This window comes from Callithrix jacchus, chromosome 17 (genome assembly GCF_049354715.1).
Source record: "Callithrix jacchus isolate 240 chromosome 17, calJac240_pri, whole genome shotgun sequence".
In the NCBI taxonomy this organism is placed as follows: Eukaryota; Metazoa; Chordata; class Mammalia; order Primates; family Cebidae; genus Callithrix; species Callithrix jacchus.
In genome coordinates this window covers 16,218,666-16,234,209 of record NC_133518.1, presented here as the reverse complement: position 1 = coordinate 16,234,209, position 15,544 = coordinate 16,218,666, and the positions used below count along the sequence as shown (strand labels likewise).

The window sequence follows — 15,544 nt, the reverse complement described above, 5'->3', positions numbered from 1 at the left end:
GAGTTCCCAAAGTACGGTTCCTGGACCAGCAGCACCAGCATTGCCTGGAAACTTAGAAATGCAAACTCACAGCCCACTCCAGACCTACTGAACCAGACACTGGAGCTGTAGCCCAGCACTCTGTTTTAACAAGACCTTTGGGTGATTTGGAAGCAGCTAAAATTTGAGAAACACTACCCCAGACTTCTCCAGGCTAAGAAGCCCACTGAGTTGGATTTAGGGTTTGGATCTGCCTTTTTCTAGCTCTGTGACCTCTGTCACATCACTTAACCCCCCTGAGCCTGAGAGGAGACCCCACTGGACCTCCTCCCGCAGAATCCCAGGGCTCCTCACGTCAAAGGCTGATCCCTGACAAGGTCCTCTTGTTGATTTCTACCCTCAGGGACTCAACCTGCTTTTTCTCTCCCTGTGTCTTTGGGAAGCTGCCATCATTTGTTCTGTTCCCAAGTCAGGACACCATTTTAATAATAATAGCAACAGAAACCACAGGTCCCATCCCTCTTGGAGATAGTTACTGGATATCCCTAACAGCATGGCTTATATTCCTGAAATTAGGGCTCACTAATGCCACCTTCCCTAGTCACCCCCCAAATTATTACTCAGTTTATCCACTAATAAGTGTACATTAGATGAACAGCATACAGAATTGAATTTTAGTTCTTCCCTCAAAATGGTCAGAATGATTGTGTATATATAGATACAGCTTGAAAAGAGAACTGAACTTTTGCAGACTTTGGCTTCAAAGACTCATTCCATTTAGTTAGGCCGGTATTAACTGTGCCTTTTTATATTTCTGATGTGTTGACATTTTCAGGCCTCGCTGACCCTGGAGGGACTGCCCCTCCCAACGTTAGCTAATTACTAGAGAAAGCAATTAGCCTGTGAGTGCACCTTTCATACACAAATCAAACAATCCAGAGCCCAAATCCACAAGCACCATTTTATTGAACCCTCCCAGGACTCTTCCACTCTGGGATTTGCCCTAATCGCCCCAGGGCCAGCTACAAGGCAGCTGGATACAGCTCCCATACCCCAGAGCTCACTGGAAGTGTTCTAATTTGCCCTGAACCTGCTTACTCAGCCTCGCCTGGTTCTTCCTATGAAGCACAATAAAGGCTCTCGCCCATGTTTTCCTGCTCCCTCTGCCTCCTGAATGCTTCCCTATGTGGCCCTGTGCAACCTGCTGCCCTCCCTGCTTCTAGGGATCTGTGAGCATAAAAACTTCTTCCTTCAGGACAGTCATTTCCGTGTCTGCGTGTCTTACTGTGCCTGACTAACAGCTAATCCTTGCTACCCTTAAAACAGGGACGCATACTGAAATGACAGTCCCAGGATCCACATAGTCATCTGGCTCTTGGCCAACAGCGGGTTCAAACTCACTACTGGAAATGCAAGCGCACTCTCTGAAAATCATCACTGTGGAACTGGGTACAGCGCTTTCCCACACAGAAAGTGTTAGGTAAGTGGCTTACCTATACATAGCACACTGTCCCAGCAAGGCCCACAGCGTTTCTATTTTAAATGCCTCTCTCTCTGCTCGCATCACTTCCTAACCTCTCCTTTTTTTTTTCCAGCATGCTCTTATTAGAATCCTGAGCAACAATTTCTTTCATTTTAAGTCATTAAAAACTTGCTCTAGGAATGCTGTTATTGGGAAGTAGAGCCTTTACACTTTATCTATTAGTGCCCACAACGAAGAATTTTGGTGGAATGGAGAATTGTTTCTGCCTGGCCTCTGATTTTTGCTGGCTCTGGGCTTTTCAGGAGAGGGTGGCAATCAATCTTGATCAACATGGGACACATCCTTGGATGCTTCAGTGAGACAGAAGCCACAAAAAGAGAATAAGGAGGCTGGTTTGCCAGGTGTGATGGCCTGTGCCTGTAATCCTACTGCCTTTTTTTTTTTTTAATTATTTATGTATTTTTTTTTTATTTTTATTTTGGGGATGGAGTCTCGCTCTGTCACTCCAGTTGGAGTGCAGGGGCACGATCTCAGCTCACTGAAACCTCGACCTCCTGGGTTCAAGCAATTCTACTGCCTCAGCTTCCTGAGTAGCTGGGACTACAGGTGTGCATCACCACATCCTCTAATTTTTTGGATTTTTAGTAGAGACAAGCTTTCGCCTTTTGGGCTAGCCTGGTCTCAAACTCCTGATCTCAACTGATCAGCCCAACTTAGCCTCCGAAAGTGCTGGAATTACAGGCATGAGCTACTGTACCCAGCCTGATCCTAGCACTTTGGGAGGCCAACGAGGGAGGATCACTTGAGCTGAGGAGTTCCAGACCAGCCTGGACAACATAGTGAGACTCTGTCTCTAATGAAGGAGGAGGAGGAAAAAGATAGGAAGAAAAAGAAGGAAGAAGGAGGAAAAGAAGAAAGATTCTAGAGAGCAGAGAGGTGCTCTGGTACTGACCCTCCAATGTACTGGAAGGAAGAAAGGCAATAAACAGAAAGCTCTCTCCATGCCCTGGAAATGTGCTCAGCAGAAAGTATTTGGCTACCTAAACGAACGCTTCTTAAATGTTAATATGCATATGAATGACCTGAAGCTTTTGTTAAAATTTACATTTTGGACTCAGCAGGTCTGTGGTGGGCCTGAGATTCTGCATTTCTAACAAGTGACCGGGTTATGCTAATCCTGTTGGTGCATAGACCACATGTTGAGTAGCGAGGACCTCACTCCTTGGCTAAGAGGAGGAACTGTAAAAACACAAGAGACTAATTAGCTGGGAGTAGCAGTAAGCATTTCTGCTGAGTGTTATCATCAACCTCAACAGTGTAAGTTAAGTTAAAATATTATCTTAATTTGGAGTCTGTTTGTTTTCACTTTTTTTCAGAAAACAAAATATTTTAAGTGGTATGTGTGTGCTATCATTTTGTGCATGAGCGTATGTTATATTTTCACTTTCTCAGCCAAGTTTTTGCTTAAGTACAAAACTAATTCCTAGGGAGCATGACACAGCGGGGATGAGCATGACTCCTTGCCATGGCAGTGATTCGGAGGCAGAGCACAGAGTCGAGAACCAGACAAGGTCATGAAAGGACATGGAGGAAACTTTACCCATCAGCGCTTCCCAGCCTCTGCCAAGATGTTTTCGAAGATCCCATCTTGACCAGTCCTTCTCAGAGGTTGAGTGCTTGGAAATCATGATACTTCCTGCAAGACACAAGAGGTAAAATGCTGGTATGTGTATGTAATGACATGATTCAGCTTCACTGGCAGAAAAGATGACTCTAAAAAGCGAATGCAACATAAAATAACACCCACCCCAAGTCCTTTGGAAATGAACCGGAGTTTCACTTCTGGTAAAATAAAGGTAATAACCCCTATCTCACAGAGAGAGACCACTGATCCTTCGGTTCCAATCAAAGGTATGCCAAAGATCTTTGCTTCTAGTGCTTGTGTAGCCATCACCATAGGACAACATAAAACAGCACGCCAGCAGGACCTCACTGTTACTGGCTGCCATTTAGTTAGCATCTGTCATGTACCAGATACTATGCTAAGGGCCTTACAAACCTCTCACTAAACCAAAGATCTTTGCTTCTAGTGCTTGTGTAGCCATCACCATAGGACAACATAAAACAGCACGCCAGCAGGACCTCACTGTTACTGGCTGCCATTTAGTTAGCATCTGTCATGTACCAGATACTATGCTAAGGGCCTTACAAACCTCTCACTAAACATGATAAGAACTCATTTAGGAAAACCTTTTTTTTTTTTTTTGAGATGGAGTTTCGCTCTTGTTACCCAGGCTGGAGTGCAATGGCGCAATCTCGGCTCACCGCAACCTCTGCCTCCTGGGTTCAGGCAATTCTCCTGCCTCAGCCTCCTGAGTAGCTAGGATTACAGGCACGCGCCACCATGCCCAGCTAATTTTTTGTATTTTTAGTAGAGACGGGGTTTCACCATGTTGAGCAGGATGGTCTCAATCTCTTGACCTTGTGATCTACCAGCCTTGGCCTCCCAAAGTGCTGGGATTACAGGCTGAGCCACCGCGCCCAGAAACATTTTTTATTTTCTCTGCTCTAACAAGGAGAAAGGCTGAGACAGTGGTATCTTGCTAGCTCATCGGCAGCGTTTGTGCCTCACTCCTCTTTCAACGGGACTCTCACCACCCCATGCTCCCATACTAGAAATTTACTTCCTTTATGGAAAAATTAAGATGTGGGTTTTGATTAAGCACATCCCCATGGCAGTATTTGTTCATCTTTTTTGTGTCATAATCCCTCTGAAAATCCACTGAAGGCCGTAAACTTCTTCCCAGAAAAATGCACATTAAGGAAACACAGCACTTTGTATCCAACTTCAGTGGGCTCATGGGCCTCAAGAAAAGACACCGCTTTTGAGTGGAAGATGAGGGGGCTTTAACAGGCTGCAGAAAAGACACGGCTTTTGAGTGGAAGATGAGGGGGCTTTAACAGGCTGCAGAAAAGACACGGCTTTTGAGTGGAAGATGAGGGGGCTTTAACAGGCTTCACGCTGAACTTGCTCTGTCCTTCCAAGCACCGATCTGAAATGTTTTCCATGGGCATTTTCCTGTTTTATTTTTCAAATATTTATATTGATAAAAGATTAAACAAACTCTAAAATGTCAAAAATAGTCTTTGGCAACAGGGAGCCTATAGGGTTTCCAATTTTTTTAAAAGCATCAGTCATCAAAAAGACTTTCCATTATGAACAGACAATAACAGTTCAGATTAGCAAACAACCCAGAGAATGCTTGTTTCTCTTTTTCTCAGTATCTGAATGAAATAAGATACTCAACACAAAACCACATCGTTGCTCCCTCCTGGTTTCTTAACATAAGAAGAGACTTGAGCTGCTGACAGAGGTGAGAACAGAGGTGAGAAATATAGTGTGGTTTCTAAAACTCTCAAATATGAAGATAAAGAACTGAGAGGTAGGAGGAAGGAAGAAAGGAAGGGAAGAAATACAGAGAAACAAGAAAGAAGCAACCAGATACTTACATTTAGACTAATTTGAAAGGGACTTTTGTTGTGGATCTTGTAGATCTATGTGTGTTCTCTGGACCAATAAAGTGTGCCTGCTGGACCAGCAGCATCAGCAGCTCCTGGGAACTCACTAAAAATGCAGATGCTCAGGCTCTACCCCAGACCTATTGTATCAGAACCTGGGGGTGAGACCTAGCAGTCTGCTTTTTTTCTTTTCCTAAACAAATTTATTTCATAAAGACTTTATGTTTTAGAGCAGTTTTAGGCTCACAGCAAAACTGAGAGGCAGGTACAGGGATTTCTCATACACCTGTTGCCCCTACAAATGCATAGCGTCTCCCATGATCAACATCCCCCACCAGAGTGGTACACTGGCTACAACGGATGAACCTACGTGAACATATCATTATCACCCAATGTCCATACATGACATTAAGGGTTCACTCTTGGTGCTGTATATTCTATCAGTTTGGACAAACATATAATTAATGACATGTATCCACCATTGTAGTATTATATGGAACGGTTTCACCCTGAAATTCCTGTGCTCTGTTTACTTATCCCTCCCTCCTCTTAACCTCTAGCAACCACTGATCCTTTTACTGCCTCCATAGTTTGTCTTTTCCAGAATTTCCTATAATTGTAACTATGTAGTCTGTAGCCTCTTCAGATTGACTTCTGTCACTTAGTAATATGCCCTTAAGTTTTCTCCAAGTCTTTTTATGATTTAATATTAGGTTGGTGCAAAAGTAATTGCAGGTTTTGCAATTAACAGTATTAATAATGGCAAAGACTGCAATTACTTTTGCACCAACCTGACAGCTCATTTGAATGAAATGATATTCCATCGTCTGCACGTGCCACAGTTTGTCCATTCACATGCTGAAGGGTTTCTTGGTTGCTTCCAAGTTTTAGCAATTATGAATAAAACTGCTATAAACATTCATGTACAGGTTTCTGTCTAGACATAAGTTTTTAACTTTTTTAGGTAAATACCAAACAGCATGATTGCTGGATTGTATAGTAAGAGTACATTTAATTTTGTAAGAATCTGGCAAACTGTCTTCCAAAGTGGCTGTACCATTCTGCATTCCCACCAGCAGTAAATGAGAGTTTCTCTTGCTCCACACCCTTATCAGCGTTTGGCCATTCTCATAGATGTGCTGTGTTCAGCAGTCTGTTTTAACAAGCCCTCGAGGTGATTCTGGTGCGTTGAACATTAAAAACTATGATTGTGGACAGATCTCTCATAGAAGTAGCCCTCCCAGCTGGTCCTGATCCAATCTGCTGACCTTGTAATGAAAGTGGAGCATAAAGAAGAGGACAGTGGGGAGGAAAGCAGTGTTTATTGAGTGACCACAACATGCCAGGCACTGTATGATTATGACCTCATTTATTCTTCCATAGGGGCTAAGAATGTTTCCTCTTGTCTCCATTTTAAAGATTTTTTTGAAATGAGATTCCAGATGATAGTAATTTTTAAGCTTACAGACCTACTAAGCAGTGAGTTCACATTAGGGAATTTGAAAAGTACAAAAGTTATAAAGAAGAATGTAGGAATTACCCACAACCCCATTCAAAACAATACTATTACTATTTAATGTAACTCCTCATAGTATTTGGTTTTTTTTCCTGTGTAAAACTCCTTTGTATTTAAGGCTGCTCTGTGGTCTCTCGTAGAGTTTAGGCTCCAGAGTGGGTCCCTTGCTCTGCGATCTGGAGATCCAGGAACTAACGCATCTGCCTCCAGCTTTGTTCTGATCTCCCCTAAAAGCAGGTACCTAGATCCTTTGATTCTCTCTACATCCCTACGTTTGATAAAACACAGGAGCAAGAGCTTAGTAGATCAAACAAGTGAGCTGAAGTAGACGCTGAAAGTTGACCTAAAACAAACTGGGAGCTCAGACTGTACTCCAAGACAGAACAGAAATGGACTTGGAGCCAGATATAGAACAAGCTATTTATGCTCAGTTCTCTAGGAAAAGGATGGAGGCTCGTTCTGAGACATGTGCATCTTGTGCTGGGGGCTGGAATGAGCTGCTGTTCCTGGAACACTCTGCAAGTGTCTGTTCTGGGAGGGGCATCATGGTCTCTTTATCCCAAGCCAGGCATTTTGCACCAGAATCAACGAATGGAAGTCATCAAAATTCTGGACGACACTCTGTGATGTTTGGATGGTTCTCTATTTAACCCCCGTGGAGGCTGGTGTGGATCTGTTTCATGTCAGACTCAGCGAAAATGGTAAAGATAAAAGATAGAAGGTTTATGGCTGTTTTCACAAAGGGTTTGCTTTCCTTGCTGTTAAGACTACTTGTCTAAGCGAATCATTTGGGGTTATATTTTATTAAGGCACCTCAAGAAAAGCCAAAATGTTTTTAGAATCTATAGCAGTGGGTGGTCCAAACATAATGAGCTTCTTCCTTCTGAAAAAAAAAAAAAAAAAAGAAAGAAAAGAAAAAAGGAAAGCTGAGGATTTTTTCCCCTAACCCTGCCTCTAGTCTGAAACCTAGAAGCAATTGCTGCCTTTCCCTCCCAAACCTTTAGTTATTATCCAACAGAAAATGAAGATAACCTGGAAGGATTTTATCTGACAGAGCTGTGTCATATGCAGGCTGTGGATAATTGAAATTTACGATTAACAATTTTGTCAGAAGAATGCCTTTTAGTCCCTGGGGTCCTTTATTATGTATGCTAATAGGACAATTTAGGATAAAGACAGGGAGTGGGTTCTAAAGAGAAAAGCGTCATTTATGTAAGTTAAGGAGTAATACAAGGTATTCACTAATGAGAGAAAAGTTTTAACATATTTCACTTATCTACAGTTGAATAGATAATACATTCATATAGTTCAAAATTCAGTCTGGGCGCGGTGGCTCATGCCTGTAATCCCAGAAGTTTGGGAGACCAAAGTGGGTGGATCACCTGAGGTCAGGAGTTTGAGACCAGCCTGGCCAACAAGACAAAACCCTGTCTCTACTAAAAAACAAACAAAATTACCTGAGAATGGTGGCGCATGCCTGTAATCGCAGCTACTCAGGAAGCTGAGGCAGGCGAATTGCTTGAACCTGGGAGTGGGAGGCTGCAGTGAGGTGAGATCACTTCACTGCACTCCAGCCTGGGCAACTGAGGGAGACTGTCAAAAAAAAAAAAAAAATCAAACCGTATAAAAGGATAGGGAATGAAAAGAATCCTTTTATATCCTTGTTCTGGGATGTTTTAATGGGGTCATCAGAGCTACGGGGTCTTTCGTATGCTATCTGATGTATACTACGCATAAACAAGCAACGCACACATATTCTTGGACTTTTAAAAATGCAAATGCTGACACACACTACACTCTGTTCTATGCCTTGTTTCTACACCTGAGGATGTCTCTTAAATGTTTTTGTTTTAGTGTGTAAAGGACTTCCACATACATGAGTCCTACCTTAGAATCATGCTCACGGTAGAGGTTTCTCCTCTTCTTTTGCTGTTTTCTGCCTCTGCTTTCATTGTAAGCCTTCTTTAGTATTCTTCTTTTATTTCATCTGGCTTAAAGGAAGAAGACCAGACCTTGGTGCAGCAGGGACCCTAAGCTTTTAAGAACTCCAGTGATAGCAGGTCAGAAGACATTTTCTGAGATCGGGAGCTTGCACTTCTCTGAAGCTGCAACAGGTTGTAAGGAGAAAGAAGTAGGGATAAGACAGGAAATGGAACCAAGATGAAAGACAAAGGCAATGGGGAAGAACCAGGCATTTGCAATAATATAAATGGTTTGGGTGATTGAACCAGTAACACCTGTTTTTCTGTGTGATCAGTGTGTGTTGAATGTATAGAGGCAGCTAATGTATTAAAGCGGTAGAGAGGGATTCTGCTAATGTGCACACTGAAAGGTGCGTGGTTAGCTATAGATATTAAGTCTCTATAGATGTGATATAAGTTGATGCAGTTCGAATGGCTGATTTGGAAAACAAAATTAAAAGGATTAAAAATGTACTCTGAGGCCAGGCATGGTGGCTCACACCTGCAATCCCAGCATTTTCGGAGGCTGAAACGGAAGAATCATTGAGCCCAGGAGTTCAAGACCAGCCTTGGCTACGTAGCAAGACCTCATCTCTACCAAAAAAGAAAAAAAAAAAAAAAAAATCACCCACACAATAAAATTGCCCATAAACTCCAATTATTTTAAGGAAACAATAATGAACAAAGTTGTCACATCATTTATAACAGCAAAAATTTAGAAACTATCTAATGTAGGGAATTAATGTAATAAATTATACAGCTAGAAGACTCACTCTGTATATCTATTTTACTAATTTAATTGATTTTCTTTTTTCTTCTCTCTTTTAATTTTTACAGCTAGGATCTTGCTGTGTTGCCCAGGCTGGAGTGTAGTGGCATGATCATCACTCACTGTAACCTTGAATTCTTGGGCTCTAGTGAGCCTCCTACCTCAGCCTCCCAAGTAGCTAGGACTACAGGAGTGCACCACCATGCCCACACCTAGCTATTTTTCCCCCTTTGTGTAGAGATGGGGGTCTTTCTATGTTGCCTAGACTGATCTTGAACACTTAGCCTCAAGCAATCTTCTTGGGATTACAGGTGTGAGCCACCTTGCTCTGCCTATATATTTATTTTAGTATACTAATTATAGCAAATGTTTATTGAGATTCACCATTTACCAGAAGCTCTTTGCAGTGTTTTAAACTCATTAAAATTTACAATCTACAGATTAGGAGCTACAGTAATTTCCAATTTGCCCACAAGAAAACTGAGGCACAGAGCAGTTGAGCAACTTGGGTAATGGTTGGCAAGTGGAAGGAGTGCATCTTGGACTCTGCTTTTCTGGCTAGAGAGCCAGATCCACATGCTTACCCACATGTGATAATGCCTACCTGTGTAGCAAGAAACCTAGGTAACGAAACAGAATTCGGCTTCTGAATAGTGACCGGGGGGATAATACGTCTCTGCATGGAAGGAAGTTATCCACAGTGGGGGACTAAAGGAGGTGAGTGTGAGGGGATTTTTTTCTGTGTTGCAATGGTTTATTTCTGATAAGCCTAATATGGAGCACCAAAATCAAGGGTAAAAAGTTAAATTTAAGGAGAGCTGGAAAGGACCAAAATAAATCAACTTAGTATGTCAAAGATGATATAATCACAAAATATGCTATGAAAGCATTCAGATTTTTTAAAATAACAAACAGCATGCAAGTGTGTATAAATCTGAACTTGCAGTGATAGACTGTTTATTCCTATGATCATTTCTTTAGTCTATAATGATGACTTAGGATTCATTTTATAAGTGTGCGCTCATGCACTTTAAATTAAACTAAAATATTTAAAAGAGTAAAATAAGGCTGTTACAGACAAAACAAAATACAAAAAAAAGCCCCCAATATTCAGCTTACATACTGAGTAATCGTGTGGGAAGACATTGGCCATCTTTCGTAACTTGTCCTTGGAAATGCTTTCAAAACCACTTTCATTGCTAAGCATTCCACGTTTTTAACAACAAAATTATTTCCCCTACACCATTTGCTATACTTGCCACCAAATGATGATGTTTCCAGAAGTTCAGCCACACTGACAAATGATGATAATTAATCACCATAGAGAATATTTTAATGAATGGACTTCAGTTTTCAAGATTCAAAGCAACATTTCCATAATATATTTAGTTATGTTCAACATTGTTAGAATATGTATATTTTTCTAACATGGCTCCTGACAAATTCTGACATTTTTGTTTAAAAATGAAGTCTGTTACATTGTCAGAGGTGTTCGAATCAGCAACTCCATCCTGAATAGGGGCTTGTTGAAATAAGGCTAATAAGACCTGCTGGGCTGCAGTCTCAGTAAGTTAAGGCATACTTACTCATAGGATGAGATGGTCGCTCAGCACAAGTTACAGGTCACAAAGACGTTTCTTATAAAACAGGTTGCAGTAAATAACCTGGCCAAAACCCACAAAACCAAGATGGTAAGGAGGGTGACCTCTGGTGGCCTGCACTGCTACATTCCCACCAGCACCATGACAGTTTACAAATGCCATGGCAACATCAGGAAGTCACCCTATCCGGTCTAAAAAGGGGAGGCATGAATAATCCACTCCTTGTTTAGCATATAATCAATAAATAATCATAAAAATGGGCAACCAGCAGTCCCCAGGACTGCCCTTTCCGTGGAATAGCCATTCTTTCATTCCTGTACTTTCCTAATAAACTTCTTTTCACTTTATTCTGTGGACTCACTCCTAATTCTTTCTGGCATGAAATCCAAGAACCATCTAGGCCCCCTTTTCTGTAACAATATTGCTTTATTATAATTTATGTGACTTCATATATATATATATATATATATTACATTGAACTACATTGATGTACCCATATCTGGAATTTATGTTAGGGTGTATGGGCACAGTGCTCCTTAAAGTACAATAAACACTGTTTACCCCCTTGTTGCATAATGGCCTGCAACCTTGAGCAAACTAAAATAAACTACACTAATTTTTTCAGTTGCATGTTAAAGCCTTAAATCCAGCACATAAATATTCCAAAACCGACTCAGAGCAGTAAGCTGATGGCTGGATAGAAAGCACAATCAGAGGGATTATTCTGAGGATTGAGGGAGCAGGGGAAACGTGTTTCTTGACCTTCTGTTCTGAAAGGCTTCTTTTCATCTGGTTTCAATTCTCTTGTTTGTGCACCTTGCTGTATTTATTATTGAATTCCTGGTTTCTTCTTGTTTCATGTTCCATGTTCCAATGATTTATGAGAAATTGCTGATCTAGATGTTATCTTTGGCATTCAGAGAGTGCACAGAGCCCTTTAAGAATGCTGAGAGAATAAATGTGTTTTGAGCTGCACAATACCCAGGCTGAACAGATGTCCATCAATTCATGAAAAATGCCAGCTGAAGATGCTTTAATAAGATGCATTTTTCTTCAACACAGCAGCAGCAAGCGTGTTTTCAAAATCGCAGATAATTTTTCCTCTTTGGTAGATGATTGTGGTTAGAAATGATAAGACTTGGTTCTAAAATATTCAGATGAGAAAAACTCTGGTAAAAGATTTTTTTTTTTTTCAACTCAAAATAAAGTGGTACATTTTCTACATCAGGGAATTGTCTTGTTAGGTTGACTAAGAAATGAAATATGCTAATGACATTTCAGTTAATTTCTAAACATCTTCATGAAGATGATCTAGTTTATAAGTGGGTAAGGGGTGAGAATTTTTTTTTAGTGGTGTCCAGTTTTTTTCTTGCTTAACTAAGTGAAAGCTAATTAGCAAGCCCAATGTGTTCAGAGGAAGTCATCTAATTAGATAAATTTTACAGACTAATCAAAGTAGTTAGGGAGTTTTCCCTAGACTTCCTTCTCTCCACTAGGGGAGGTTAAACACATCCCCAGAAAACATTGTCCTTACCAAACTTTATCTTCCTATGCAAGTCTTTCTGTAACTAAACTTGCCAAAATATTTTACCAAACATTCTCATGCAGACATGTATGCAGATTCCTTTGTGGACTTAGGGTTCTGTGAATTTTCACATAGAATTTAATAATTTTTAAGAAGGAGATGTGTTTACACATCTTCATTACACATTGCACATTACATTCTTCATTCATTTCTATCTTATTTTCCAGAGTTAAATCAGAAAAGTAACACACAAAATAAAGACAACATGTGAAGAGATTAAGGAACACTAAACAGTGAGCTTGCAATGAAAGGTGTATAAAAGAGAAAATATGTCTTTTTATTTCATGATAATAAAGGAGAGAATAGACACTTTCACGTATTTCATCACACATATGAATCAGCTATGATGGAACCCCCTGAGTAAACACTTTTCTTATTAGATAGTTAAACAAATTTGGCAAGCAACTAAAGATTATTTTAATAAATCAAATGTTAATTTCTGCAATTCCAAATACTGAAATCATTGTGTACTTAAGGAATAATAAAAAAGACTGAAGGGTTCTTCTGTAAATTTCAAGAATTCTTAAAGGATATATACATACCCACACATGTGCGTGCACACGCACGCGCGCACACACACACATCCTTTATTGATATATGTCAATTGATATATGTCCTTTATTCACACACACACACACACACACACACACACATATCCTTTATTGATATATATATATCAATTGATATGTCCTTTATTGATACATACACACACACATATCCTTTATTGATATATGTATCAATTGATATATGTTCTTTATTGATACATACACACACATATCCTTTATTGATATATGTATCAATTGATATATGTTCTTTATTGATACATACACACACATATCCTTTATTGATATATATATCAATTGATATATGTTCTTTATTGATACATACACACACACATATCCTTTATTGATATATGTATCAATTGATATATGTTCTTTATTGATACATACACACACACATATCCTTTATTGATATATATATCAATTGATATATGTCCTTTATTGATACATACACACACACATATCCTTTATTGATATATATGTTAATCCTGGCTGAGGACAAATTTTTTATTTTCAGGGTTGTCTTTTATAGAGCTCATCAGCTTAATTTCCCAAACCCCAATGTTAAATATTCTATGGGACAAAATGTTTATATTTATATGGTGAGATTAAGTATGATTTTCAATTTCTTCTTTAGGCTTTCCCATTTTATATTTTTAAAAAACTAGTCAAGCATGATTGTGAGGGAAGACAATGTTACTCAGCTTAACAATAACCTGAAACCCTCAAACCAACTATTTTGTATTGTCTTATAGTGTTTATTTTTATAGTGCTTATTATTTTTATAAATAGGAGGAAGGATATTGAAAAGAAAATCCTGGGCTACCAAACATACACGGAAGTGCAATTCACAAGTGCATGACACAATGATGAGTTTTGAGACAGGTTTTCATGAGGATGGCTTCTTATCTAATCTACGTTCTATGATTCAGAAACTTAGTCATAAATGTAACCTTGTATCCATATAAGTTAGGTACCTACATGTCTTTTCTAGTTTTCTTAAAAGTTTGATTAATAACTGATCCTACATTAAGAAATGACTTATGATGAAGTTAATAAACATTTAAAACAATGTTTTAAATGCAAAACAAAGCAAAACAACCACTATATAGTTTACAAACACAACTGTATTCCCCCCAAATTGTTTACTCTAGGATACAGAAGAATGATGAACCATAAATGGTTATAGAAACGCCTATGGAAGCCTTGGTCCAGATACTTGTATTCTCTCACAACCTAGTTCAGTATCGGCCACAACTACCTCTCTATGCACAATGGACCATATTACATGGCAGTCCGAGTCCTCACTATAGCACTTGATTTCTTTACATTGTACTTGAATCCTTAGTCTTTCTGTCTCCAATTGTCCAAATCTCAGACTTAAAGAAACAATGTCTTCTTTAACTTCATTGCTAATCGCCAGCTACTTCAGTCTCTAATTGCTGCATCACAGACCTCTGCAAATGTAACACTGTTCAGATGCTATAAATGTCCACTCTTGTTCCTTGTTACAAAACACCTCCTTCTCTCTCAGACAATGGGTGTAGAGAGATTTTTAGATCTCCTTGATTTGTCAGGCAGGGAACTGTTTTCATTTATAATGAAGATGGAAGCTATTACTCCTTTGCAGACTGACTGTTTTAGCCTAATGACAGTAAGAACGTAGGCCTCCACACCATTTTTATACAAGAAGCACAATCATTCTCAGCATTTCAAGATTTTTAAAAATGGATTTCATTAAAAATTTCAAAAAGGAAACACTACAGAGGTCTTACATTACACTTCCTCGTCCAATTCCTGCAAACATCCTCATCAGAGCTGACCATCTTCCCCAACTCTCCAGCTTTGCTGCCAGCTGAGGCTTTCCTTGTCTCCTTCATCCCTCATAGAGCCCCCTGACCCACTGATTCTTTTCCTTCCTATCACCCGAAACCTGCATACTTATATACCCAGTTATCAGCAAATTAAACACCTTATTTAAAAAGTGATGGGGGCTGTGAATAACAATGTTATTTTCCCTTATTACAGTCACATTAAGTGCTCACAACAAGCCTTTGTGATAGGTTTCATCACCCCAAGTTTGCATTAAAGAATGTCGGGAGTACAAACCAAGCTTCTCTCCGGGGTTTCATTCTAAACTATTGTATCATGTCATTTCCTCATACAATAAGACATCTGTCTAACACTCACATAAATGGATGCAAAATGCCCAAACATCAAAATTCAGACAGCTATAGATACTTGGATGGTTTCCATAATTCAAGACAGGAAATAACCACAGAATTGGTTTTTTTTTTTTTTTTTGTCTTTTTGTTTTAATAATGAAGGAGAATAGCTCAATGTCAAATCCAACTTTGGAAGTTGCCTCTTTCAAAAAAATTAGGACAGCCTATCTACCCCATCTATCAGAGTCGTGTTAAAAAAAAACAATTTTCAGGCTTTAGATATTTATGCAGAATAACAGTGAATGAAATATTCTTAACCTTCAGGGTTTATAAAGACACATGCAGTAGCAAATAAACTGTGTGGTGGGGCCACAGAAATAGAAATACAGTTGGTAAAGATTCTGTA

The 15,544-nt window shown here is 39.5% G+C and overlaps 1 long non-coding RNA gene across 1 annotated transcript; it reads right to left on the bottom strand.

Moving 5' to 3' along the window:
• Positions 1 to 3,031: 3,031 nt before the first annotated feature.
• Positions 3,032 to 13,217, bottom strand: LOC103788712 (uncharacterized). Its single transcript, XR_013528408.1, has 3 exons — positions 8,385 to 13,217; positions 7,955 to 8,090; positions 3,032 to 3,158 (listed from the first exon to the last, which is right to left on the bottom strand). It is a non-coding gene; the product is annotated as an uncharacterized LOC103788712 (long non-coding RNA).
• Positions 13,218 to 15,544: the final 2,327 nt, after the last annotated feature.